We start from the raw sequence: 27,051 nt of genomic DNA, 5'->3' as shown, positions 1-27,051 counted from the left end.
TTGTTCTTTCTGCTCACTCCTATCAGTTATGTGCACTGAATGAATGAGCCATTCGTTCAATCGTATTATTCATTCAGCTTTTTGAATTACAGACAGACAGTGTACTGTCTGTAACTGTATGTACCACAAACTGCCGAATGAGTCATCTGAATGCACAAATAGCTCTAATGTTTGGTGCTCATTCGTTAGTTCTGCTCACTTTTATATATATATTATTACAGGTATGATGGGAGTGAGCCGAACGATCGTTCATGCTCCGAACGAACAAGCCATTTGTGCATTTGGCCTTTTTCAAAACATTGCTTTAGCATAGGGACATGGTATGGGAGGGTGAGCCGAATGAATGAATGGATTCTTCAAAACGAAAATAATGTCCTGACGAAATATTTTGTTTTACGAAACTAAAATTTCTTCAGTGCCCAGGTCCACTTCTTGTATTGCATATAAAGCAAAACAGGGGTTTTACAATTACAATAAATGCAAATTAACTACAAAATAATGGGAAGTTTATATAATGTGTGGGGAAAAAACAAACCAAAAAACTTTTTAGCAGACCAAATTCTGCTGGACCATTTTTGTTACAGCACACATACATTATGCTTGTCAAATAAGAAAAGCACAGATTAAAAACAAACAAATTATTTTTAAAAATTTAATTGGGTGCCCCACCTTCCTCAGCAGGAAACAGAAATAACAGTGATATTAAATATACAGTGCAAGTGCCATGCCATATTGTCCTTAGAAGGATACTCTTGATACAATCCAGGAACCAACACAACTTAAGTACATTTGATAGGTTTTAGGGCGAAATTCATGTTGTATTTTTATCCCCTTTCAAATGTCTTCAGTTTTGTTAAATAAGAAAAAAAACATTTTCAGCTTTCTGAAGTTTATGGAACAAAGCAATACGCAATATAACTGTGCCCCTTAACCATGCCTCGTTTTCACAAAGCATCTTCCTTATTAGACATACTCTCAGTATATACTCAGCTGAGCCAGTGAGAGCTCAGTATCAGCTGAGTTGCTGTTATAACGCCGCCCCATAGCCTATCACAGACTTCTTACTATTTGTACTCTATCCTCTTAGAGTGGCTTTGGAATACTATGGAGATAATAAGAGGACACTGCCTAACTCTGGGGGGGCACAGTAAATCAGCACTTAGTTCCCACTGATCTCTAATTGGCTGTGCAACACCAATTAGCTACCAGTGAGGCTGACATTTTGTTAAAATTGGAGGTGTGGCCAAAGGGGTGGAATTGTGCTGTAGAAAGCTGCAAAACAGTTTTCATTTTGCTACCAGAGCTAAAAGGTTTTGAACAGGGAGAATGCAATATGAGGTCAAAACCTACCAAATGCACTGTAGTTGTATTAGTGCCCAGAGTGTTCAAACTTATATATTTATCTTCCTTGCTAACTCTGCATTTGCCCATCCTAATAACTCCTCCAATAAATTCTGATATTTACCTGTGAGACTCCAGCTAGTAAACCACACTGGCTTTATCTCCTAAATAAAAGACCTTGAGACAATGTCCACTGAAAGGACATGACAATAATAAATAAATAAATATTATATATATATATATATATATATATATATATATATATATATAAACTAGAATGTAGGTATGAAGGCACTCACTTTTATCCCGTTGTTTTGAAGAAATAAATCCTTTGATTATAATGCCTCGATGCTCCACAGTGGAACAAAAATAAAATTTTAATGCAGAGAAGGAATGAACTTTAGTTAAAGGGACACTATAGTCACATGAACAACTTTAGCTTAATGAAGCAGTTTTGGTGTATAGAACATGCCCCTGCAGCCCCACTGCTCAATCCTCTGCCATTTAGGAGTTAAATCCCTTTGTTTATGAACCCTAGTCACACCTCCCTGCATGTGACTTGCACAGCCTTCCATAAACACTTCCTGTAAAGAGAGCCCTATTTAGGATTTCTTTGTTGCAAGTTTTGTTTAATTAAGATTTTCTTATCCCCTGCTATGTTAATAGCTTGCTAGACCCTGCAAGAGCCTCCTGTATGTGAGTAAAGTTCAATTTAGAGATTGAGATACAATTATTTAAGGTAAATTACATCTGTTTGAAAGTGAAACCAGTTTTTTCTTTTTTCATGCAGGCTCTGTCAATCATAGCCAGGGGAGGTGTGGCTAGGGCTGCATAAACAGAAACAAAGTGATTTAACTCCTAAATGACAGTGAATTGAGCAGTGAAATTGCAGGGGAATGATCTATACACTAAAACTGCTTTATTTAGCTAAAGTAATTTAGGTGACTATAGTGTTCCTTTAATAAAAAATAAAAAGGTCTCAAGAAGGGACCATGAGCACACAAATAAACTCCTTTTTATTAACTAAATATTCATATATGTACATTATATATATATATGTAAACGTATAATTTAAAAACATTTGTTGCATTCCTTCTCTGCATTCAAATTATATATATATGGCATAATAGCCCAACATATTTTACAAATTGTATAATAATATATAATGTAATTTCTCCAAAGGAACTTGTGGAATACCTGAGAAGATTGTGTCATCTAAGTCATTAAAGGGGAAGTATATCTTGTCATTTTAGAAGGTGTACTTTGGTGAGACTTTTGTGATTTGCATCACTAACTGCAGATGTTTTTGATATCATGTTAAAACAGCATAAGTAGATTTTTTTTTTAAATTTAACTACACAGATGAAGATATCGACATGGCCAAGGTACCTTTTGATTCTATCTTAAGGCCCTTGTACTTGTTGCAGTGTCCTCACAGGTGACCTTGAGAATCTATGATGCATAGTCTTTTTTTGAAAATAATGAATTCTTTATTTGTTTGATCATTTTCTTATCAACTTTCATCATACATCACTCAATAATTTTATTATTATTGTTATACAAGACATACATTAACATAATTGCACTTCATTTTAAACAAATCTATAATTTAACTGAAAAAAGGGGCATTTTAAACAGTCTTGCCACTTATATTTTCTCACCTTAATGGAAACCGGATCTAATAAAACTGCTTTATGTGTACAAATATTGGCATAAACACTCTGTGCAGCCTCTGGTCTCTCTATGTATAGCTAAAATATACTCATATATACTTTCAGTATTCCTAAAATAAGTATCTAGTGATCTGTCTGACTTTAAAAGGAGCTTTGGGGATAATCCTGTGGGGCAAAATAAAAATAGATATATTATTTATAACTACAACGCCAGTGGAACTAGTAGAACATGACAACATAAGAACTAAGGAAATTATCAATCTCTGCTGTCAATCACTCAGATCCCAAGTCCTACAATTTCTAGGCATTATCAAAAACTTAAAAAATTATCTATATAATGCATTTAATACGTATAATGACAAACATACTCTCTATATACTTTCCCTTTAAATTGAACTCATTTTCATTTTTATTTTTGTATTCCTTTTGTAAAGGAAATGTGAAAACATTTTTGTAAAGTTTTTTTAATTTTACTTCAATTATAGTTTGATTTTACATGGTTTTAACTATAGAATATTGTATATGTTGTATATATGTTATGCTTGTTAAACTTTAATTGTTAAAGGTTATCTTAATATCAAAATATAAATATGATGGTGATATTAACAAAAGGTTTGTGAATGTAAAATGTAACAATATACATAGATCCCTTAAAGCAGGGGTGCCCAAAAGGTAAATCCACAGATGTTTTACTACTACATCTACCACAATGCTTTGTCATTATAGAGGCATTCTAATAACATGCATAGCATCATAGGAGTTTAGTTCTACAATATCTGGGAATCTATCTTTTGGACACCCCTGTCTTAAAGGAACAGTCCTAGCACCATAACCATTATAGCGTTCTGTAGTGGCTTAGGTGCCAGAGAAACTGCTATGTTTACAAGAGGGTTAATCCAGCCTCTAGTGGCTTTCTCATTGACAGCCGCTAGAGGTGCTTCCGCCCATCTCACTGTGATTTTCACAGTGAGAAGACGCCAGCATCCATATGACAGCATTGAGAAATGCTTTCCTATGGACTGACTGAATGCGTGCGCAGCTGACGTCGGAAGAGGGAGGAGAGTCCCCAGCGCCGAGGGAGCCCGGTGCTGGAGAAAGGTAAGAATTTAACCCCTTCCTCCCCCTTCAGCCCGGAGGGAGGGGGAGCCAGGGGGTGGGTGGACAGAAAGACCCTATAGAGCCAGGAAAACATTTTTTTTTCCTGGCACTACAGTGGTCCTTTAAGCAAAATCTTGAATTAGGTCTTCTGAGTTAAGTCCTGCAGTTCTGGGCTGGCTCATTGGCTGAGAGTATTAGTAGGTCGCTCTTAGCCAATGAGATAAGCCGAGCACAACTAGACTTAGCTCAGAAAGAGAACTTCCTTTTCTCTGTCTGAAGTAGTAGAGGTGAGGTGCCCAGAGGATACCAGCTATAAAGTTAAACCATTCTAAAATGGCTTGACAACTTAAAGTGGGGTCAGGGCACTTCTATCAGCATAACTATTGCAGCATTCTGTAGTAGGTATGGTGCTTGGAGTCTCTCTAAATATTGAAAGGGCATTTACATCATGTGTGCATCTACACAAAGTATATTGTACTGTAGAATAAAACATAGTAAAACATAAAGGTCCACTAAACAAAAAATAATTATTGGCAACCATTAATATGTTTTATTTAGTCATCATATTATTCAGATTGGAGAGACTTTAACTTACTGTGGAGTAACAATAAACACTGCATAGTAAGCCACAAATGAAAAAAGTGAACATGATCTGCAGGTGGTATGTGAAATGTAAACAAAAAGTTAAGGAGATAAACAAAATGTATGCTGTCCATAGGCATTCATACATTGTGTTGCAAGTATTTTAAAAGCATAGTTGGTTCAACCTATTACACTATATGGACACCCGTACATTCGTTTGTTACCTGCTATCTTAAATCAACAAGGTTTTCAATATCAAAATATTTTCTTACTGAAAGTTATAGTGAAAAATATTCTTTTTTTCATTTGTACAGGTATGCAAGTAGAAATATACTCTTTACATTTTACAATATGGTACATTATATTTATATTAAAGCTTTCAGCCTGAAAATTGCAATGACCTGACATGGCAAGATTTTGTTTTGCATTTTAAAAAAATAAACTTTCATTATTTATATTATAACATAATCTAAAAGAGATGGCAGTAGGTCCCACAGGCAACACAAGTGTTTAGAAAAATAAAGAGGAAAATGCCTGTGGACTGTTACTTAGTCCCACGATACATAAATAACAGCACTAAAATTATGATATTTTACAAATGGTGCCTATTGTTCTTAACTGAAGACAAACATAAATTGAGCTGGCACAATTGTGCGCAGTTTCTTAAAAATGTTCCTTGGCTAATCCAATGCTGTTATATAAAACGAGTATTATTTAGAGCACATAAGCATTATTGGGTCTATGTCATAAAGTGTTTTCATAATATATATATGTATATTATATTTATACTTTTAATTGAAAAATAATTGTTTCAGAATGTAGGGGAAAATATCTCTGTAGATGGGTAGAATATGTAGGCATCCATTTTGAAAGAAGATCCTTGCAAGCCTAACCTATGAAATGTTCATCCTGACCATCTCTGCAAAATATAGCACATATCATTAATCTGGAACTGATTGTGCAAATACATACAACATGCATTGATGCAATCCACAACCATTGAAATACAGCCGTTAGTTTATTCAGGGAATGAGATACATCACTTGACATCCCATTGTATTTTTCACCACTGATAATCTATGGCTTTAAGTGGTACAGTAGAAATCCTTCTCGACCGTAATAGAAAGAGATTTGTATTCGGACCATATAAAATGTATTAACTATATTGTCTCTAGTTTCCAAAATAAAGAATTTTGTAATACTGATGGAGATTTTTATCTGTCCATTTACCTTCCTGCACTGGGTACAGCTTTGTTGGATGCTAATAAAAAATTGGATTCTAATGAATTCTAAAGGGATCACTTAGTTATACATTGCTTTTTCAAATGTAAGTTTTTTTGTGAATAGTAAATAAGGCTGTGATATTATCAGGGTAAAGTTTATAGAGTGGAACAAAAAATAAATCTATGATGACTCCAAGCATTGTGCTCCGATTCCAGTGATCAGGAAGGATGTGTCTCTTGTAGTGTATATCTCCATCCATAGACGAAAGTCATAATGATATATGTAAACAGAAGGAACTGATGGAGAAAGCTACGGATTGGAGATTTTCTTTTCCAACGTGGGGATCTATGATAAAAGAACATATAAATGTTAGCATTCAGATTCTTTGAATATAAAAAAATTTAAATTTTATATAGCTTGAAAAAATTGTTTTTTTTTACTTTATTCCATTTCATGTATTTCATGTCAACACACTCTTATTCTATATCCATCTGCTCATCCGTCAATCCACATTGAACACTGAAGTCAGTTTGTAGTTCTATTTAGTAGGATTGGCATTTCCGAAACACCAGAATCATGTATTCTTTTGTATATATTTACAGAAGTCTATTGCATATATTTACATAATTATATGTGTAACAAAATCTTAATTTTATGGATTCATTAATACAAAAATTGTAAAACAAATGTATGTAAATATAACCTATGTGCACTACATATCATAGCCTGTCATACTAACAACTTAATAAAAATACTTACAAGATAGAATAAGAATATTAACAAGACACACTATGTCAGGCAAAGTAAATTCCTTCTATAATATACTTAAAACCTAATACTAAGGGATTGGACTTCTATTTCTTGTTTTTAACATACCAAGTAACGATAGGTGCTAGGAGATTGCTACCTGTTCGGAGTATATTTCGTCATTACGAAATGGTATCACACTTGTTAGGGCGAAATTCATTGTTAGACAAATTCAGATGATGATATGTTTCATTTGCTTTATTTCTGGGTGAATGCATATTGTTTATTCCTGCTATGCTTAATTTAAACCTTTACATTTGTCCATCAGTGGGGAGTGATGTATATTCTTCTGACTTTAGAGATGAATATGCATTACATCAACTTGGTGAGAACATCATGAAAGTTATTGACCTACTGTGAGAAGTGTAAAATGGAGTAATTGCACAGGTTGTTATATTAGGATACCCTAAGCTTGGAAACTATTAAGCTAGTTAATGAAATATTTCCATTCACATGGTTATTCAAAGTATACTTGAATTTAAATATTTTCAATATATTTCTATGGGATGAAGACTTTTAGTCTATTGTTCCCTAATGCTAACCTCCCAAGTGGATAGGTTTAGTGAGGTTTGCTAAAATCCTGCTTTAATTTTTTTAAGTCACCAGATTAAACGACTGTATATATTTGGGCACTTGCAGGCACTAAGCCAGCTAAATTAAAGTAAAAGTTGCAAGCACCTTTGATAGCGGACAATGGCATGCGAATTGTTCCTTACAAAAGACAGGTCACATAAGACCTTACATAAGACAGTTATCGAAGGTCCTGTTCCAACAGTGAACATCATTAAAAGAGAAGCATAAAGACAATATAGGAACATTTAAGCAGATTTTTGCTGCTATGGCAACAAAGGTATGTCACCTATCTGTATATTCATTTTGTGTTTGAAGATTACAGACTATAATTAACTGGATGCAGACCTAAATACCAGGGAAATAAAACTGATGCGATTAAATATTTATTTATAAGCCATAGTTTCAACATTCAAAAGGAATGCAAATGACGACCATCATTTTATGTTTGGTTTCAAACATTCCATTTTCCGCTGAGTAAAAGTAACTGTGTCTTTAATATAGTATGGTATATCGCCTCTAAAAAATGGGTGGTGATGTGGAAACCACAAGTCAGCAGCATTATCTTTTGCATCTTAGGCATGTAAAATGTACTATATGTCAGTCCCAGATAATACAAAATGCTTGCAATTGGAAAACACATCATATATCTCTCTTGGCATAAATATAGGTGTGCAATCATAAAAAAATAGAATAACACTGGGTATTATATAAAAAGTCTGGAAACATTACATATAATTAGTGATGTCGCGAACATAACATTTTCCGTTCACGAACGGCGAACGCAAACTTCCGCAAATGTTCGCGAACGGGCGAACCGGGCGAACGGACATAGACTTCAATAGGCAGGCGAATTTTAAAACCCACAGGGACTCTTTCTGGCCACAATAGTGATGGAAAAGTTGTTTCAAGGGGACTAACACCTGGACTGTGGCATGCCGGAGGGGGATCCATGGCAAAACTCCCATGGAAAATTACATAGTTGATGCAGAGTCTGGTTTCAATCCATAAAGGGCATAAATCACCTAACATTCCTAAATTGTTTGGAATAACATGCTTTAAAACATCAGGTATGATGTTGTATCGATCAGGTAGTGTAAGTGTTACGCCCGCTTCACATTGACAGACCAAACTCACCGTTAAACGCACCACAAACAACCGCAAACAGTCCATTTGCACAACCGCAAACTCCCCATTTGCACAAGGTTGGATACCAAGCTAGCCATGTCCCTTTCCTTGTCCTCACTGATGTCATTGAATGTCTCTTCCTCCACCCAGCCACGTACAACACCAAGGGTCCCCGAAAAGTGACAACAAGCCCCCCGTATTTTTTTTTTTTTTAAATGTACACTACTGTTACACAAGATATGAGTTGCACTGGTGTGACACTGTGCCCTGGCAGGCCCTGAAACACACACGTGTGAAGAAAACTGACTGCTATTATTTCACAGTCGAATTTCTAGTTTTTTTTTAAAAGTACACTACTGTTACACCAGATATGAGTTGCACTGGTGTGACACTGTGCCCTGGCAGGCCCTGAAATGCACACGTGTGAAGGAAACTGACTGCTATTATATTACAGTCAAAAAGGTGTTTTTTTTTTTTTTAAATGCAAGCTATTGTGACACAAGATATGAGTGGTGGCACTGGGACCACCTTAAAAATATTGGATATCGCAAAAAATCATGATCACTATATACTTTCTCTACAAACCTCTAAAACAAACCAAACTACTCATCCATCCGCTATACCACTTTATCCCACCTAGAACTAGTGCCCAGTTAAAATACTTGATTCTTACTTACCCACACTTAGTCATGCCACACACATTTCACCACTACTCTCACTGAATCCCTCTGACTACGGCTAAATTCATCTTCTACAACAGAACACTACTCCTTAGATTGGGTTGTATCCATGTCTCGTGTCTTTTATTTAGAATAGGGGCAGCTTCGGTCTCCTTCAACACTGACACTGCAGTGTATATTATTAAAAGATTGGGCAGATGGAAATCCTCAGTCTACAACCGATATATTCCTCATCCCGAGAAAGAAAGGAGGAAAGCTTTTAAAAGTTTGGCTTTGTAAATTTGATGCAATAAGTGTGTTTTTCTTTAATACCTTTAATACCTTTTCTCTTTGTCTGAACCCGATTTACATATATTACTAATATGTTTCTGAACATATATATTATATTATTCACTCACTCACTCACTCTCTAGGTCGGCCTAAGACATCGTGCTGCCTAGGTCCAACGATAAATGACTATGGGGGATAATGTATAATAAACACAGGTTACTGGCTATGGGGGGGATAATGTATAATAAACACAGGTTACTGGCTATGGGAGGGATAATGTATAATAAACACAGGTTACTGGCTATGGGAGGATAATGTATAATAAGCACAGGTTACTGGCTATGGGGGAGATAATGTATAATAAACACAGGTTACTGGCTATGGGGGATAATGTATAATAAACACAGGTTACTGGCTATGGGGGATAATGTATAATAAACACAGGTTACTGGCTATGGGGGGATAATGTATAATAAACACAGGTTACTGGTGATGGGGATAATGTATAATAAACACAGGTTACTGGCTATGGGGGATAATGTATAATAAACACAGGTTACTGGCTATGGGGGGATAATGTATAATAAACACAGGTTACTGGCTATGGGGATAATGTATAATAAACACAGGTTACTGCTTGTGTGGGGATAATGTATAATAAACACAGGTTACTGGTTGTGGGGGTAATGTATAATTAACACAGGTTACTGGCTATGGGGGAGATAATGTATAATAAGCACAGGTTACTGGCTACGGGGTGGATAATGTATAATAAACACAGGTTATGGGCTATGGGAGGATAACGTATAATAAACACAGGTTACTGGCTATGGGAGGATAATGTATAATAAACAGGTTACTGGCTATGGGGATAATGTATAATAAACACAGGTTACTGGCTATGGGGGATAATGTATAATAAACACAGGTTACTGGCTATGGGGGGATAATGTATAATAAACACAGGTTACTGGCTATGGGGGGATAATGTATAATAAACACAGGTTACTGGCTATGGGGGAGATAATGTATAATAAGCACAGGCTACTGGCTATGGGGGATAATGTATAATAAACACAGGTTATGGGCTATGGGAGGATAATGTATAATAAACACAGGTTACTGGCTATGGGAGGATAATGTATAATAAACACAGGTTACTGGCTATGGGAGGATAATGTATAATAAACACTGGTTACTGGCTATGGGGAGGATAATGTATAATAAACACAGGTTACTGGCTATGGGAGGATAATGTATAATAAACACAGGTTACTGGCTATGGGGGATAATGTATAATAAACACAGGTTACTGGCTATGGGGGGTAATGTATAATAAACACAGGTTACTGGCTATGGTGGGATAATGTATAATAAACATAGGTTACTGGCTATGGGGAATAATGTATAATAAACACAGGTTACTGGCTATGGAGGATAATGTATAATAAACAAAAAAAATAAAATAATAATAATACAAAAAAAATGAATGCAGCTTCAGAATTAATCTAAATTGTATGCTGTCTAGGAGGTGAGAGGGTCTGGGAGGGAGGGTCTGCTGCTGATTGGCTGGAATGTGTCTGCTGACTGTGAGGTACAGGGTCAAAGTTTACTCAATGATGATGAATAGGGGGCGGACCGAACATCGCATATGTTCGCCATCCGTGGTGAACGCGAACAAGCTATGTTCGCCAGGAACTATTCGCCAGTGAACCGTTCGGGACATCACTACATATAATGCGTTTTATACATGTATGGCTTATTAACAGCCTACGTACTCCTCACACTGCACTACAGAAGAGATCAAACAAATACTTTCAAAATGTCCCGAGACAGCTTGCTTCAGGGACATAGCTGCAGTTTAAGTAGAAAACAGTTATAATTGCCACAATGGTATTAATAATGTATACGTTGTATTGTGTAGCAAAATTAAAGTAATTGTCAAGATTCCTGTTTAGAATCTTTCTATAAACACCATTCAGATGACAGTACCCTTTAAATTCTGTATAGTTTTAGAGTAACAGTTAACGTATTACAGTGTTCTGCTAGATGTATTCAAGTTATTCAAACAAAGGATATATAATTTTACTATTTTACATTTGAATTCTTAAAGATATACACATACACATTTTTTAAGGAGAGAAAATCAAAAGAAAGCAAAGAAAATAATCATAGGCAACTCCATTCACAAAAGGCATTAACGATACATTAACCTTTAAAAACAAGTATAAAAACAAAATAAAAGTAGAGCAATCAGAGTTAAAGTAGATTCAGTACTGTGTTTCCAAGGCAACAGTGTATATCAGCAGAAAATATAAAAAGCAGCAGTATGCAAAGCTATAAATACCACCAAAATATATTAAAGGCATGGAAAGACAGGCAGATTTTGAACTGCCTTTACAAGTTGACAAAAGCCATTGTCAAGTCTACTTTAAATATGATCCATCATATTTCAATAACTCATTATACTGCAAAGACATTGGATACAGTGAAGGAGACTGCCAAAAAGTCATGACGAACACGCATTATGCAATTCAGTTGGCTAATGGAAAGTTGCATGATTGTTGCTATAGTAACCGTCTAACATTGCACAGAACCTTAAAAACAGTGCTTGATAACTCCAGTGCCATGTATTAAAATTAATACCATTTGAACACAACGATCAAGCCCTCCAAATATGAGACTCACAGAGGACAAGAGTGGCTTGTGTTATGTATGAAATTGTCTACAATGTCCCAATGCCCTCAACACATTGATTACTATATTAAATATTTGTTTTCTAAGATTCTTCTGATCTTTGTATTATCTCAGTGCCGAACAGATTTCAGCACACTTTTTTGAGTATTTTGTAAAATTATTTTCTTCATGTCCCCAAAAAATAATATATTATTTATTTTTTCATCTTTAAACAAGGGTGCTACCAAACAAACATATCAGTGTGCAGTTTTGGTCCAGATCTACGGTTCTGATCATGATATCCCTCAAATAGACAAAAATAGTTTAAACATGGTTTAAGCTAACTTTATTTTATTTGGTCCAGATCTACGGTTCTGATCATGATATCCCTCAAATAGACAAAAATAGTTTAAACGTGGTTAAACTTTGTTTTATTTGAAAACTTTTTTAAATACAATTTTGCCCTTTTTAAACTGGGGACTGTGTTCAGTATTTAGACATTTTTCTTGCACAGTTATGGGCTGTTTCAATTTTTAAAATAATACTGTTGGCAAGAAGTTGTCTATTTAAACACTCCCTTTGATATGAGCATGCCATGACATTCAGACATAGCACTGCTATGGCTGACACAGAGATATTTAATCCCTCTTACATGTAAATTGTTTGATTTTTGAGCATTTGTAGTATAATAATGCTGAGGGCCTGATTGACAATTCATCGGTACTGGAGTAAGTTACAGAGAGGATTTACTAAGTGAGCCTTCTGCATCGAAGAAGTTACACAGTGATCAAGGATTCCTACAAGTTATCGTGGAAAAGTAATCTGCCATAATAAGATCGGTAAATAGTTTGAGCCTGTAATATCCAAAATTAAACTTAGGGAATCAACACAGTAAAGGAGAAGACAATATTTAAAAAGGAAAAACTACCACAATAAGTCTTAAATTAGAGGGGCAAAGGTTTAAAAATTATTTTAGGAAGTATTACTTTACTGAGAGTGTAGTGGACGCATGGAATAGCCTTCAAGCTGAAGTGGTAGAGGTTACGTTTGAGGGAGTTTAAGCATTCGCTGGATAGGCATAAGGCTATCCTAGACTTAAGATAAATGCAGGGGCTAATAAAAGTATTTAGAAAATTGGGCAGACTAGACGGGCCGAATGGTTCTTATCTGCCATCACATTCTATGTTTTTATGTTAGGGGGTTGTTTAACTACATATTTTTGTCCATCTAGTTGAACACTTCAGACCTACATAATTGAAATGTTACATAGATCCACTAAATCAATCTCTCCAACTTTGCTGGCTAAAACTAAAATTTTACTCATGCTGGTGATAGTTCAGTCCTAAAGCACCACCTGCAGTCACATGCTTAATTCACAGTAAGGTGAACTCCTGGGAATGAACATGGCTAGATTCCCCATAAGGTAGAGTAGGCATCTGCCTACAGGTGCATGTCCTTAACCCCTTAAGGACCAAACTTCTGGAATAAAAGGGAATCATGACATGTCACACATGTCATGTGTCCTTAAGGGGTTAAAGAGATGCATGTTTTTAGCCCTTAAATGTACCTTTTTGGAACTTACGTTGGCTAGTAAGGACAGCTAAATACCAGAAGTCTTCTCTGTAATCCAAGCAGCATCCTATGCTTAATAGCAGGGCTGCAAGAACAGGTTTATAATCATTGGTGGAACTACTAGGGTTGCAAAGATCGCAACTGCGACCGGGCCCAGCAGAGAGGAAAAGTGCAAGCAGGGCCGCAGCACGCAGCTTGCTTTACGTAGTTTGCTCACCTGCTTCTGCCCTGCACAGAGTCCAGCAACGGCTCCAGCTTGACTTCTCATCCTCTTCCTGGTGGTGTAGTGGTAATATGTGATGGTCTGCACACGTATATTCTCTCCCTCACGGCTTTGGGGCTCAGTTAATGAATCAGAGTGCAGCTGAGGAGATTGCCAGAATGCACTCTGACTGAACTTTGAGTGCAGAAAACGTGAGGGAGAGGATATGATAGAGGGTTACCTGGAGCATCACATATCACCAGTGGACCATCAGGGAATGTATAGGAGTCAGCAGCTGCACTGGACCACCGGGGAAGGCATAGGATGGAGGCAGGCTCTTTTGAAGTGAAACACTCTGGTGCTTGAGTTCCAGTGGAGGAATTTAAAATGCACACTACAAAACAACAGGAGAGAGAGCTGGACTGAGACAGGAGGTAAGTGTGTCTATGTGTGTCAGTGTATGTATTTGTGCATGTGTGTCAGTGTTTGTGTGTCAGTGTATGTATTTGTGCATGTGTATCAGTGTTTGTCAGTGAATGCATGTGTGTCAGTGTTTGTGTGCCAGTGTATGTATCTGAACATGTGTTAGTTGTTTGTGGATCAGTGTGTGTGTGAATCTGTGCATGTATGTTAGTCAATGTAACTGTGTATGTGTGTCAATCTGTGTGTGTGTATAACAGAGTGAATATGTGTGTGTATATGTGTCTGTGTGGCAATGTATGTTTCTGTGTATGGCAATGTATGTGGGTTTGTGGCCGTGCATATATATTTATGAACACACATTTGCATGCAAGAACCAATATTACACACAAACACACCGCTGTACTCAAACGCCAATACTGCACACAAACACACCTCTGCATTCAAATCCCAACATTACAAACACATCTTGCATTCAGACACCAACACTACACACTGCATTTAAATGCCAGCACTACACACAAACAGACTCCCTGCAATCAAACATCAACATTATACACAATTACACAAACATTCACACAAGTATACGTAATGCAAAAATATGTCTACATTCACAGATACTGCATAAAAAAAGAACTCTGTGAGAATAGGTAAATAGCAGATCCACAACTGGTAAAGCATTACAGAATTTGTGTAACAGCTCAGGATCTACCTATCGACCACCTCTGCTCTATAGCAGAAGGGGGGCTCTTAACACATTCTTGCACCGGGGTCCTAACGTTTCTAGTGTGTGAGGCTGGACTGAAAGTGAAAGTGATCACTTTTCATCCGCCCCCAAACTTTCTCTCATACTGTAAAAGCCTTGCAGGAGTTGCAGAGACAGCACAGAGTGATATAGTGTATATAACAGCTCCTGCAACTCTATCATCAATCACAGAAGGCAATTTTTGTGGTGCAAGGAACAGAGGGTGCCGTAACATACTGTGTCTACAGGTATCTGACTTGGAAATCCAATTCCAATTAGTGAAAATCTTTATTAAATCAATAATGTTAGTCCTTATGATACTAAGGCCTTATTTTCATATGTTTGGAAAAGCTTTTCAAATGATTTAATATATTTGGATAAACATTTAAATATATATTTTTTAAATAATAAAATATAAAAAATATATCACAACATTAAAACTACAGACAGAGGGTGTGGCCACCGCCGACCCAAACCAGACATGTTTTAGTGAGGCTCCCACATGGACCTGCTAAAAAGTGAAATTTAACCTAATTATCGGAACTAAAATACTTACTCACACCCTCCACGCTCAAGAGACAAGCCATGGGATGTAGGCACAACAAATCTTCCAATCTCGGGAGACTCCGGTATGCCCGACATCAGACTCTCCTTTGAGAGGCCAAGATGGCGCCCGAGGCACGAAACAAGGCTGAGGCCTCCGAAGAGTCCCAGGGGGACGTCTGTCAGCTTAGATGGCGTATGCAGGGAATCTGAATCAGAGGAAGACTCCTCCCCATCCACCAAGGGAGATATTAAGAGGTTATTACTAGAGATGAGGCAAATGTGGAAGACAGATCTACAAGAGACACAGACCGAAATGGGAATTGTACACACAAAAATCAAAGCTGTGTCCGCAACATGGGCAAGCCCAAAGCAGAAGGGTGGACTGGAGGCACTGCGGGCCAGAGAGCTCAACACAGCAAAAGCCATTGACACCCAGCAAACGCCAACTTACCCTCCGGTTACAACGGGAAGACGGTCTCTCAAACAAGGTACAGCACTATGCTCCTGGGATCACAGGGGCCGACAAAGCCCCCAACGACATACTCTCAAAGATAGATAGACACTTCTCTAACCTCTGGTGGAAGCTAGAGCGCCTCATACTCCAGCCCGCTCTGCCACACGAAGCTGCCTACCTACCCAAGCGCTCCCCACTCAAGCACACATCCTCTGCGACACGAAAACTAATGGGGCGGCGGAATAGGAGACGCACAGTGCCGAGCCTCAAAATGGCGTTGAAGAAATCACCCAAGCGCACACAACCAAGACCGCAACTGCAACCAGGAGAGCTGAGCAGCAATATACACAAGACACAAGCCCCAACTCACCGGACCAGATCGTCGCAAGCTGACATGCAGTGCAACTCCTCACTCTGGGACTATGTGGTACCCCCTGCTGGCATAGGCTGAGACTGTCCCTGGGACTAATCGGTGAGGGGTAAACCCTAGGATACACACAGCAGCAGTAGTGTTATGTGCAGTCATTTAATATTTATGCCAATGTACCCAACATAGAGGAATCTTACTAAGTAGCCTCTTTGCCCACTGGCCCACACCATTGGGCTCCTACCAGAAGTAATAAGCCTGTCATGCCTCTCAGGATCTTCTTTTCCTAGTATTGCTACATATACTGCTTGCATGTTTATTTTGCTCTTGCCTTACTTCTTACAAATTATTTTGTAAATTATAAACTCGGGGGCAAGCTCAAAGGAAACCCCGCCAGCTCAGAAATACAGCTACTGTATATTTCTTTATGTTAGCCTTAATAAAAGCGAGTATGGGCGCCAAGCTTAGTTTAACTACCCAATAACCGCACTCGTCACTGGCACCTTGAGATAGTACATCACTCCCTCTGCCTCGCACCTAACTAGTAACCATAGTTTACAGCTGCACACCGGCTTGACACTAGCTGACTAACTATGCCTGTTAACTTTAACTTGATGCATATGCACAGGGAGGCTTCACACCTTACTTTGATGTATCATGTACACCTAACTTTGATCTAGCATATACACATTCATGTAGACTACAAGATCGAGGCCTACCTAGCATGTTATTATCTCTTTTGTTCTGACATTTATAACAATTATAATTTTTCTATATGTTAGTTTACTAACTCCTTTGGCTAGCAACTAGTGTTGTCGCGAACCCGAAATTTTCGGTTCGCGAACGGCGAACGCGAACTTCCTCAAATGTTCGCGAACCGGCGAACCGCGCGAACCGCCATTGACTTCAATGGGCAGGCGAATTTTAAAACCAACAGGGACTCTTTCTGGCCACAAAAGTGATGGAAAAGTTGTTTCAAGGGGACTAACACCTGGACTGTGGCATGCCGGAGGGGGATCCATGGCAAAACTCCCATGGAAAATTACACAGTTGATGCAGAGTCTGCTTTTAATCCATAAAGGGCAGAAATCACTTAACATTGACACCTGTCCTCTTTAAAATCTAAAGCTTAAGCTATTGTTAAAACAGATATGAGTGGTGGCACTGACTGTGCAAATGGGCAAGGCATCCAACCTGACACAGAAGCTGGCAGGCAGGCAACTGCTCTTCTATTACAGTGAAAACAAATTATTTATTTAAAATCTAAAGCTTAACCAATTGTTAAAACAGATATGAGTGGTGGCACTGACTGTGCAAATGGGCAAGGCATTCAACCTGACACAGAAGCTGGCAGGTGTCAGGATCGGGACAGGGATCCAACACGCAGAGTACAAACAGTAGCCAGATACGTATACCGGACCTTAGAATGGCCGGACTAACGTAAGTAGTACAGTATAGAATGGTCAAAGACAAGCCGAGGTCGAGGGTAACAGAAGACAGGTAAGCGAGAGACAAGCCGAATCAAGGGTAACAGAGATAAGCAGAGTAAGGTAAACAAGCCGGGTCAAAACCAAAAGGGATAATAGAATACACAAGCACTGAGTGACTAGAACAAGCTAGAACCACGACAGGGCAATGAGCTAATGAAAGAAGCTCTGTTAAATACCCTGTTCAGAGCAGTAACCACGCCTCCAAGGCGTCTTGATTGGTCCTGCAGCAATTGACTGACAGGTCGTTCCGGGGGAGTGTCCTGATGACTACTTCCTGCCTAGATGCTGTAAAAGGCAGTCACTCCCTCGCGGCCGGCCTAGCATGACCGGATAGACCGCGGGGAAGGGAGCCATCAGGCCGTCTGGATGGAGGAACAGCTAAGTCTCTACCTCTTTCGGAGGTAGAGACCACAGGTACCCTGACAGTACCCTCCCTCTCAGATACGCCCACCGGGCGGAATGAACCGGGACGAGATGGGAAGCGAGAGTGATACGCCCTGCGGAGACGGGGAGCATGAACATCCTCCTGAGGTACCCAACTCCTCTCCTCAGGACCATATCCCTTCCAATCAACCAGATATTGTACTCTCCCCCTGGAGATTCGAGAATCAATAATAGAGTTAACCTCATACTCCTCCTGACCCTCCACCTGAACGGGGCGAGGAGGGGCTATTGTGGAGGAAAATCTGTTACATATGAGTGGTTTCAGCAATGAAACGTGAAACGAGTTCGGGATGCGTAAGGTATTAGGAAGAGCTAAACGATACGCAACTGGATTGATACGGGTCAGCACCCTGTAGGGTCCAATATAACGAGGAGCGAACTTCATGGATGGCACTTTTAAACGGATGTTCCTCGTGCTCAGCCATACCCTATCACCTGGAACAAAGACCGGAGCCGCCCTTCTACGTTTATCAGCGTGTTTCTTAACCAACATAGAGTTGTGCACAAGGATTTGTCGAGTTTGATCCCACAACTTCCTCAAATTGGCAACATGAACATCAACCGACGGCACCCCCTGGGAAGGAGAATCCGAAGGAAGAATAGACGGATGAAAACCATAATTCATGAAGAAGGGGCTTGAATGAGTAGAATCGCAAACGAGATTGTTGTGTGCAAACTCCGCCCAAGGAATCAAACCGACCCAATCATCCTGGTGTTCAGAAACAAAGCATCGTAAATATTGTTCAATTTTCTGGTTGGTACGTTCAGCAGCTCCGTTAGACTGAGGATGATAGGCAGAAGAAAAGTTTAATTTAATACCAAGTTGAGAGCAGAAGGACCTCCAAAAGCGGGAAACAAATTGGGAGCCTCTGTCCGATACAATTTGAGAGGGTATCCCCTGTAGGCGAAAAATCTCCTTAGCGAATATCACTGCCAATTCGGGAGAAGACGGGAGTTTAGGCAGGGGAATGAAGTGTGCCATCTTAGTAAACCTGTCAACCACGGTGAGGATAACAGTCTGTCTTTTAGAGATAGGTAGATCGACAATAAAGTCCATGGCCAAACAGGACCATGGTTTTTCTGGAACCTCCAAGGGGTGCAGGAATCCACATGGAAGCGTATGGGGTTGTTTGGTTTTAGTACAAACTTCACATGCAGCGATGAACTCCTCAATATCCCTCCGTAAAGCAGGCCACCAGAAGTCCTTAGAGATCAACGCGTAAGTTTTGCGAATACCAGGATGTCCCGCCATCTTGCTATTATGTAAACACTGTAAAAGTTCCAGTTGAAGAGCAGGAGGAACGAAATGACGGCCCGCAGGAGTCTGTTTAGGTGCTAGATGTTGCCACTTAATGATCTCGGCCAGTAATGGAGAATGAATCCTGAGATTCGTATTAGCAATGATATTGCATTTCGGAACTATAGAAGAAAGAACTGGTTCAGGTACAGTAGAAGGTTCATATTGGCGAGATAATGCATCGGCTTTAGAGTTTTTAGAACCAGGTCTGTAAGTCAGTACATAATTGAAGTGAGTCAGGAATAAGGACCAACGAGCTTGTCTAGAGGATAAGCGCTTAGCCTCCCCAATATAGGACAAGTTTTTGTGGTCCGTCAAAATCGTAATAGGGTGTAGGGTCCCCTCCAACAAATGTCTCCACTCCTTTAAGGCTTTAATGACTGCTAACAGTTCCCTTTCCCCGATGTCATATCTGCTCTCAGGCCCAGAAAATTTCTTAGAGAAGAAACCACAAGGGTGTAACGGTTTATCCACCCCTAACCTTTGAAACAGAACAGCCCCAACTGCTGTCTCAGAGGCATCGACCTCAAGCAAGAAAGGCAGAGTCGTATCAGGATGGACTAGAATGGGAGCCGAGGCAAAAAGTTCCTTGAGAGTCTTGAAAGCACCAAGAGCTTCTTTAGACCAGAACTTAGTATCAGCCCCTTGTTTGGTCATATTGGTAATAGGCGCAATGATAGAGGAGTATCCTTTAATGAAGCGCCTATAGTAGTTGGAAAAACCAATAAACCTTTGGATAGCTTTGAGTCCTTTGGGCAAGGGCCAGTCTAAAATAGATTGGAGTTTACCAGGATCCATTTTAAAACCCTCCCCAGAAATCACGTATCCAAGAAAGTCTACCTGAGACTGATCAAAACTGCACTTCTCCAATTTGCAATATAGGCCATGTTGCAGCAGCTTGTGTAATACCTTTCTGACCTGTCTATGGTGAGTCTCAATCTCCTTAGAGTGTATTAGTATGTCGTCCAGGTAAACAATAACACAATCATGCTGAAACTCCCTAAGTACCTCATTAATCAAATCTTGAAATACTGCAGGCGCATTGCAGAGTCCAAATGGCTTAACAGTGTATTCGTAATGGCCATACCGGGTATTGAATGCCGTCATCCACTCGTGACCTTGCTGGATTCTCACCAAATTGTAAGCCCCTCTGAGATCTAACTTGGTAAAGATTCTGGAGCCCTTAAGACGATCAAATAACTCGGTAATCAGTGGGATAGGATAGGCATTTCTGACAGTTATTTTATTCAAGCCTCGGTAATCGATACATGGTCTCAGCGTGCCATCCTTCTTCTTAATGAAAAAGAACCCAGCCCCGGCCGGAGAAGAAGACCTCCTGATGAATCCCTTTTCTAAATTCTCCCGAATATACTCCTCTAGAACCGAGTTTTCCTGAACAGACAAAGGATATACATGGCCCCTCGAGGGCATAGTGCCGGGTAGAAGCTTAATCTTACAGTCAAATGACCTGTGTGGAGGCAAAGAATCGGCATTCTTCTTGTCAAACACTGCCCTTAAGTCTAGGTAAAGGTCTGGTATTTGTCTTTCTGTGGACTGAGTAGGATTCTCCGATATGTTAATATTAGCTAATGGGGAAACCTTGCACAAACACCGATCCTGGCAGCCCTGGCCCCACGAGAGTATCTCTCCTAACTCCCAATCAATAATAGGGTTATGTTTTTTCAACCATGGGTACCCCAGAACTATGGGAACGGAAGGAGACGAAATGAGCATAAAAGATAACTTCTCCACGTGTAGGATACCAACATTTAACTCAATGGGTATGGTCTCACGAAAGATAACAGGGTCTAGTAGTGGTCTACCATCTATGGCCTCAACGGCCAAAGGTGTCTCCGTTAGCTGGGATGGGAAATTGTTCTTACTAGCAAAGGCTTGGTCGATAAAATTCTCAGCAGCACCGGAATCTATCAATGCCATAGCCCTTACTACTTCCTTCCCCCAAGTTAAGGAAACTGGTAGCAGAAGCCTGTGATCTTTATAATTAGGAGTAGAGGACAAAATAGAAACACCCAAGGCCTGTCCTCTAGAGAGACTTAGGTGCGAGCGTTTCCCGGGCGGTTAGAACAGTTCGAGAGTAAATGACCCTTGGCCCCACAGTACATACACAAACCCTCTCTTCTCCTGTGCTGTCTTTCCTCCTCAGAGAGGCGGGTATACCCTATCTGCATAGGTTCAGTAAACAAAGATATCGTGGAGTCAGGACTTGGAAAAGCGGGAGCTAACCTAAAAGAAGGTCTCTGGTTCCTCTCTCGAGTGTTCTGTCTCTCTCTTAGACGTTCATCTATACGAGAGATGAACGAAATTAAATCCTCTAAATTCTCAGGGAGTTCTCTGGTAGCAACCTCATCAAGGATTACTTCAGATAGGCCATTCAAAAATACATCCATATACGCCTGCTCATTCCACTTGATTTCTGCCGCCAGAGACCTGAACTCTAGTGCATAATCCACCAGTGTTCGGTTCTCCTGTCTCAGGCGCAACAGTAATCTGGCTGCATTAACCTTTCTACCTGGAGGGTCAAATGTTCTTCTAAAAGCAGCTACAAATGCGTTATAGTTATAAACTAATGGGTTATCGTTCTCCCATAGTGGGTTGGCCCATCTCAGAGCTTTCTCAATGAGTAGGGTGATAATAAATCCTACTTTTGCCCTATCTGTAGGATAAGAGCGAGGTTGCAATTCAAAGTGGATACTAATTTGGTTTAAAAAACCACGACACTTCTCAGGAGCCCCACCATAGCGTACTGGGGGGGTAATGTGAGAAGAAGCACCCACTGTGGCTACCTCTAGACCTGAACCGACAGGAGAAACAGGGGTATTACGTATCTCCTCTGGTGGGTTATTGGCACAAGCTAATAGAGCCTGTAGCGCAAGCGCCATCTGATCCATTCTGTGATCCATGGCTTCAAACCTAGGATCAGGAGCAGCCAGCTTACTGTTTGTACTTGCAGGATCCATTGGCCCTGTCGTAATGTCAGGATCGGGACAGGGATCCAACACGCAGAGTACAAACAGTAGCCAGATACGTATACCGGACCTTAGAATGGCCGGACTAACGTAAGTAGTACAGTATAGAATGGTCAAAGACAAGCCGAGGTCGAGGGTAACAGAAGACAGGTAAGCGAGAGACAAGCCGAATCAAGGGTAACAGAGATAAGCAGAGTAAGGTAAACAAGCCGGGTCAAAACCAAAAGGGATAATAGAATACACAAGCACTGAGTGACTAGAACAAGCTAGAACCACGACAGGGCAATGAGCTAATGAAAGAAGCTCTGTTAAATACCCTGTTCAGAGCAGTAACCACGCCTCCAAGGCGTCTTGATTGGTCCTGCAGCAATTGACTGACAGGTCGTTCCGGGGGAGTGTCCTGATGACTACTTCCTGCCTAGATGCTGTAAAAGGCAGTCACTCCCTCGCGGCCGGCCTAGCATGACTGGATAGACCGCGGGGAAGGGAGCCATCAGGCCATCTGGATGGAGGAACAGCTAAGTCTCTACCTCTTTCGGAGGTAGAGACCACAGGTACCCTGACAGCAGGCAGGCAACTGCTCTTCTATTACAGTGAAAACAAATGATTTATTTTAAATCTAAAGCTTAACCAATTGTTAAAACAGATATGAGTGGTGGCACTGGGCAAGTAGGCATAGTATCCAATGTGAACCTCACACAGAAGCTGGCAGGCAGGCACCTGCAATTACATTACACAGGAAAAAAAAAGCAGCCTGATGTTATAGCCCTAAAAAGGGCTTTTTGGGGTGCTGTCCTTACAGCAGAGATCAGATGAGTCCTTCAGGATTGTAGTGGACACTGAATACCCTAACCTAGCTATCAATTTCCCTATCTAATCAGCAGCAGCTAAACTTTCCCTCCTCTCACTAAGCATGCAGCTTCAGAATGAATCGAAAATGGATGCTGGGAGGGAGGTTGGAGGGTGTGGAAGGGAGGGAGTGCTGCTGATTGGCTGGAATGTGTCTGCTGACCGAGAGGCACAGGGTCAAAGTTTGCCCAATGATGACGAATAGGGGGCGGATCGAACCGCCCATGTGTTCGCCCGCGGCGGCGAACGCGAACACGCTAAGTTCGCCGGGAACTGTTCGCCGGCGGACAGTTCGGTACATCACTACTAGCAACTCTCATGAACCTGCTCATGCTCCTTCAACCTAGACATCCCTGACTAATATGTTGGAAACTGCATTTAACATTAAAAAAAATGTGCAAGAAATCTAAATGCCATGACGATGTCAATATATGTATACTGCATGAGTTTGGTCTGCTGTTGTGGCGTGACAAGCCTGTTATATTCATTATTTGCACAATAAAATACAGAATTTAAAAAAAGAAATCAAAGCTGTGGAAACAAGAGAGAAGGCTAGAGACAGCCAGATCCTGGAGACTAAGAACTAGGTGAAGGAGCTTAGCCACCAAGTCCAGATGCTGCACAAGACGGTCACTGTGTTGGAGACCAGACACTGGAGGCGTAATATCCACCTAAGAGATATCCCTCAACGAATTGGGGGAGAGGAGTTGCTGTCCTTCACGCGGAAGCTAGTGGCCACTATGGGTTTCAAGGGGGAGACAGACCCCTCACTGGTGACAGCGGAGTTCAGAGTCAGGAGGGCAGCTACAACTCCATCAGGGGCTCTCAGAGATGTCCTCATAGAAATATAGCGGCAAGATTCGCCATTATGACCCGCTCTAGAGCCCTGGGAACTGTGCAATGTGAAGGCTGTGAGATCGCCCTATGTGGAAATCTTCCATTCCAGGTATTGCTGGAGAAATGACAGCTTGCCTTGATCGCCAGGAGACTGAGAGATCACTCCATCAAGTATCGCTGGGGAGTGAAAGGCTCTCTAATAGTCATGAAAGATGACAGCATTCTCATCTTAACCTCTGCGGAGAACCTAGAGACTTTTCTACACCAACTAATATTACCAGAGGAGCCGCAAACAAAGATCATACAAAGACCAGAAGACAGTCAGCCATCAAGCGCCCCAGGAGAAGGGACTTCGCAACCCAGGACCTACCAGCCTGGGTCCACAGTCCGCAGGCTGCAGTTCAGGAAATGCAGCGGAGACCACAAATCTCAGGGGAAAATAAAATGAACAGATGCTAGAGTCTAGAGTGCAGTAGCAACACACCAAACATAGCTCCTTCTACTTCAAGAGCTCTCCTTGTATACTAGCTTACCTAATCCAGCATAGTTAATCATTCATCTTACATAGGCTACCCACAATCCCTAATGTAATCTAAACCCAAAGAGATGGTTGCTATGCCTGACTAGTCATATCATATCCATACTGTTTTCCCTTCAGCTATAGGAATATTGTTACTCCTTCAAATGTAACTTGTCATGTAATGCCACCATGTATGTTTTGGTTTCTACCTACATTTTATATCTATATAATGACACGGATTTATATTGGATGCATAAATACCAATAAAATCCAAATTGGAAAACCACAGACAGAAGTGGGATATATTAGGCAGCAATTGACTAGTCAGTTCTTGAATTCCATGTGTTTGAAGGAGGAAAAATAGGCAAATGAAACTATCTGGGTTACTTTGGCAAGGGTTAAATAGTGATGCCTAGACAACTGGGTCAGAGCATTTTCAAAATGGCAAGTCTTGTAGACTGTTCCGGTATACAGTTTACATGGTAGTTGCTAAATAGTGTAGATCGGGGTGCCCAAAAGGTAGATCCCCAGATGTTATAAAAGTACATATCAGTACAAGCTGGAGTTTTAAAACATCTAGATCAGGGGTAGGCAACCTTTTAGCAGCATTGTGTCAAAATAGGATTGTGATGTCCTGTAGCGTGCCTGTCCTATTTTTTTAAATTGAGGTGTGTATGTTGCCGTGTATTCTGCTAGTGTTATTTATACTGCAGTTGCTTGGTATCGTTGTATTTGTGCGTGTATGAGCTATTATATTGTATATGTTCATGAGTAGTTTGTGGTGTTGTGTATGATACCTATAAATGTGGGCTGTGTAGGGGGGCTGCTCGTGGAATCTTGTTTGGATGGATATGTCACATTGTGTATTTGGTAGTGTGTGTGTATGTGTGTGGCTGTTTGGGGTATTGCATGTGAGAGACTGCATGTGGGGTAGTGTGCATGTATGTGGATTGTTAGTGGTGTTACGTTTGTGTGGATTGTGTGTGGGATGTTCGTATTATTTGTATTAGGGGAGGGTTCTTGTGCATGTCTGTGTATATCTAGCAGTGTGGGTGGCTTCCCTGTGTTCAAGTTGGGACCAGGCTGGACAGGTACACCTTAAGGACAGGAGCTGCAATAGCAGCTGCAGGTTCTTCTGCTACAGTGCGGGGAGGAAGTGGAGGAGTGTCCTTTTATTGTTATTATTATATTTATATAGCGCCAACAAATTCCATAGTGCTTTACAATGGGTGGACTAACAAACATGTACCGTATTTATCGGCGTATAACACACACCGGCGTATAACACGCACCTCATTTTAAGAAGGAAATTCCAGGAAATTTCCCCCCCTCCCATAGTATTCCCCCCCTCATCCCATAGTGTTCCCCCCCTTTCCATAGTATTCTCCACCCCCTCCCATAGTGTTCCCCACCCCCTCCCATATTGTTCCCCCCCTCATCCCATAGTGTTCTCCACCCCCTCCCATAGTATTCTCCCCCCTCCCATAGTATTCTCCACCCCCTCCCATAGTGCCCCCCTCATCCCATAGTGCCCCCCCTCCCCTTGTCCCATAGTGTCCCCCCCTCCCCTTGTCCCATAGTGTCCCCCTCCCCTTGTCCCATAGTGTCCCCCCCTCATCCCATAGTGTCCCTCCCCTTGTCCCATATTTACTTACCTGTCTTGAAGCGTGGGCCGGCTTCACAGCGCGCACCGTGGTACTGGAACTTCAATTTCAAGTTCCGGTTTCCGGCGGGACTGAAAGGAAGTGTGCACACTACCTTTCAGTCCTGCCGGAAACCGGAACCTGAAATTAAAGTTCCAGTACCGCGGTGCATGCTGAACACTGGCCCACGCTTCAAGACAGGTAAGTAAATATGGGATATCGGCGTATAACACGCACCCATCATTTCCCCCCTATTTTCAGGGAGAAAAAGTGCGTGTTATACGCCGATAAATACGGTAATTGTAACCAGACAAATTTGACGCACAGAAACAGAGGGGTTGAGAGCCCTGCACAATGAGCTTACATGCTAGAGGGAGTGAGGTAAAGTGACACAAAAGGTAAGGGAAGTATTAGGGAAGTAGATAGGTAGAATAGTATTCACTGAAGACTTAGTGTGTTTTTTTTGGAGCCATTAACAGTTTAATTGATATACTTTTGTGAAAAAGTGAGTTTTCAATGATTTTTTGAAGTACTGGAGACTGGGTGAGCATCTAATGGAGAAGCAAAGGGTGTTCCACAGGAACGGTGCAGCCCAAGAGAAATCTTGAATGCAAGCATCAGAGGTGGGA

At 40.6% G+C, this 27,051-nt stretch overlaps 1 protein-coding gene across 2 annotated transcripts in view; it reads right to left on the bottom strand.

Annotated features, from left to right (window-relative positions):
• Positions 1-5,512: 5,512 nt before the first annotated feature.
• Positions 5,513-27,051, bottom strand: part of PRR16 (proline rich 16) — a 412,708-nt gene continuing 391,169 nt past the window's right edge. For both annotated transcript variants that reach the window (XM_063454122.1, XM_063454123.1), the window contains exon 3: positions 5,513-6,263. The gene's annotated coding sequence lies outside the window, so the exon portion shown is untranslated. The remainder of the gene's footprint in view (positions 6,264-27,051) is intronic.

This window comes from Pelobates fuscus, chromosome 5 (assembly GCF_036172605.1).
Source record: "Pelobates fuscus isolate aPelFus1 chromosome 5, aPelFus1.pri, whole genome shotgun sequence".
NCBI lineage: Eukaryota > Metazoa > Chordata > Amphibia > Anura > Pelobatidae > Pelobates > Pelobates fuscus.
This window is presented reverse-complemented; position numbering and strand designations above follow the sequence as displayed.